Source organism: Ambystoma mexicanum, chromosome 9 (genome assembly GCF_040938575.1).
Source record: "Ambystoma mexicanum isolate Mex_15411 chromosome 9, UKY_AmexF1_1, whole genome shotgun sequence".
Classification (NCBI taxonomy): Eukaryota; Metazoa; Chordata; class Amphibia; order Caudata; family Ambystomatidae; genus Ambystoma; species Ambystoma mexicanum.
The window spans coordinates 609,262,360-609,265,790 of NC_090931.1; positions in this window are offsets into that span (position 1 = coordinate 609,262,360).

Genomic DNA, 3,431 nt, shown 5'->3' on the forward strand with positions numbered 1-3,431 from the left:
TAAATTAAGAGACTGAAGGCACACTTGATTAAGACATTTGTATTACACCAGTAGCACATTTGCAGCTTCAATTAAGCCATTAGCTTTCAGCAGACACGTTATAAATGCCATATCATATCATTATCATATCAGACTACTTAGAAATACCACAGGCAGGCCAAAGTTTGATGTTGATAAAGCTAGTTCAGAGATCCAAGGAGGGTGTGTTTCGGGCAGGTAGGGGCGAGAAGTTGATCGGAATGGCCATAGGGATTAGCATGGCCAGTCAATGGGAGGCTAAATAACCAAACACGCACAAACTGTGTGCCCCTCCTCACATGTCATCTCCATCCTAACTGTACTCCCATGCAATAGTTTCATCTTATAGGTGGTGCTTAAGGGTCGCCTAACAGCCAAAACTAAAAACCATCAGGTGGATAAGCACTGCCTATTGCCTTAGGCATTCATTTTCCTGGACCTCGCAAATTGCACGGAGGGACTTGTCTCCTCTGTGCACGATTTTGTCATTTCCACTACAGAGTGCGGAAAGGAGGCATAGCAGGCAGAATCGCCTTTACGTTTTCTTTTTACAGTTCGCAGCACACATTGTCTACATGCTACCTGCCATTTACGCGTGGAAGGCAGTTTTACAAAGAATCCCTATTCAATCTACTTGCTTTTTAGCTGATGTAAAAAGCAGGCCGATTCCATATCCAATCCATTAGTGTCAGCATGAAAATATCAGGCTGGCCTAAATGCATGCACATTTCTTTGGTGGATCAAACGATGGCGCCAGAAACAAAATTCTGTTCTGTGCCCCAGTTCCGCCATACAAATCAATGAAAGTATGGAGTTGAGTAAAAAGCATGCATAAAGGTTTTACGCATGCCTTTTTTACACTACTCCAGGGTTGTCCAACTGTAGGCTTCAGTGCCGGGATCCTGATGGGTTTTCAGGATATCCCTCATTAATATTCATGAGAAAAAATGTACACGCATTTAGAATTATTGTATGCAAATGTATCTCATGAATATTGAGGAAATCCTGAAAACCCGACATGGATCCGGCCCTGGAGGCCTGGAGTTGGACAACCCTGCTCTACTCCATTGCAAAAATGAAAGCTATGGCCATTAACCAACCACGGTTACCCGTTGTGTCTCCGTGGCGCTCGGAAAACACATGTGATCAGTGGAATGCTCATGTGAGCTGCTGATCTCCCCACACCCTTCAATTCATGGACATTTCCTTCCTTTATCACCGTCCTTTCATCTAATTATAGCGGGAACCAATGAGGAAGCACACAAGACCGAGAGGCGTGGGCAGCATCAACATAATCTTAAACAAGGACTTACTGGCTTGGCCTGGGTCTGGCATCCATAAGCCAACCATTGCTGGATGCGTGCGCAAGACGTACTGTGGTTGCCTCACAATTCTGTTCAGTAGGGACCTAGACCTGGTGAATCATAGATGCTGGGTTTGCTCTGTTGATATGGACGCAGGCACCCCCTGTATCGGAACCCCCTGGATTTCTGAGCCGTGCGGGAGGCAGGCAATCATCCTTTCAGCAATAGGAGCAGTGGTAACCCGTCTGCCTAAAGTATTGCAACTGTAGGTTTCAATATAAAGTGAAAAGTCCCTGGGTACTTACCGGTAATCGTCATTACTACATTTCCAAATTGTCCTCGTCGCGATTCTTACTTACGTTGAAGCTGCTTACTTTGGTGTGTATGAAAGTGTTCATATACACCCGTGTTCTCGGCAGCATTTTTGTACAATAAAATAATATTACAATAAAATAATAATATGTCGTTAATTTACAAAAAATGCTGCCGGGATTTCAGGATTGCGCCCATTATGACAAAAAAAGGCGCAATGCTGAAGGTGAACTGTCGTGCCCAGGCCCACTTGAGAATACTGGTGGAGCCTGGGCGTCCTGATTTGGGACATTGAATCGTGCTCTTTAGCATGTTCACTGAGTCAAGTTAAGAATCGGGCTCTGAGCTACCCCAAGAGTGGCTGTAATAAATCAAGTCCGCCACTCCTGGGAAGCTGTGATGCATAGCAACATCCTTGCCAACTACTTCATGTGTTAGTGTCTGGAGGGGGCTATATTCTAAAGCCAGAGCACACTTTCTGCACCAGCCTAAAGAGGCGTACATTAACAGCACCCTGGGCGGTGCCTTTAAACTCCACTGCACAATTCATTTCTTAGACTGCAGCACCCCTTTTCTAGCTTAAGGAAAGTTTAAGAAAACTTTCTTAAATTAGAAAAGTGGAGTCTTTTTAGAAATGCTCGCAATGCCACTGGAATACATGTTTCCCTCACAAGAGATTTTAGCAGCTTTTGCTGCTGGAAAGCACAACATTTGCCCTCCAATATTTCCACCCATCTCAGAATTATGGTGCTGGAAACTGGAGGGGAGAATGTCGGCTTTCCCCACTATAATTAGCACGAGCTCTGAATAAGGCCCAGAGTCTCCTTGATTGAGATATTTGTATAACGCTTGTATGACAAACTGAATCGGATCACAGCGCGGATGTTAGGTCTGAGAGCATAGCGCAATCGATTCATCAACTGATTAACACTGGTTTTTCTCTATCAGTAGTAGTTCTCTATTTAAAAAGGTGGCTTTTTAGTTTCTACCGAAAAGCTGCCAGGGTCTCCATACTTCTCATATCAAGAGGGAGGCTATTCCAAAAATTTGGGCTGAAAACAGAGAATCTACAGTCTCCTCTAGTCACACATTTAGTGGGAGGAACCATTAGCAAGTGCTTAACTCTTGACTGCAATGATCGAGTTGGTTGGTAGCGCTTTATCATTTCCACCAGATAGCTTGGTGCTAAATCTTTCAGGCATTTAAATATTATGCATCCTGTTTTCAATTTTATTCGATTTTCCACCGTCAGCCAGTGGAGAGATCGACGCAGGACTGATATCGGAGTTGACTTTCTTACTCCAAATAGCAATCGGACTGACGCATTTTCTGCCCTTTGCAAACGGTGGATTTGTTTGGTTGGTGCCCCCAACAATCGACTATTGCAATAGTCCAATTTAGAGTTTATTAAAGCTCCCACTACTACAGCGTGATCTTTTTTTGGGACATAGGGAAGAGCCTTACGGAGCAACCTAAGAGTGTAAAAGCCGGCTCGAACATTTGTTGTCACTTGATCAAATCCCAGATTATTGTGGCATATGCATCCCAAATTCTTGATTTTGGATGCATATTTTAATTTCCGATCCCACGAACATCGGTGCCAGAGGGCACCTCGTTTCATCAGTTAGCTGTTTTGGCCCAAACACGATTACTTCTGTGTTATTTGGATTAAATTGGAGCCAGTTAGCAGACATCCAGGCTTCAACTTCATTCAGGCAGTTCTGTGAGAAGGATTCCTCAATGTTATTTAATCTGATGAACACCTGCGTGCCATCTGCGTATGACTGAAATCTGATG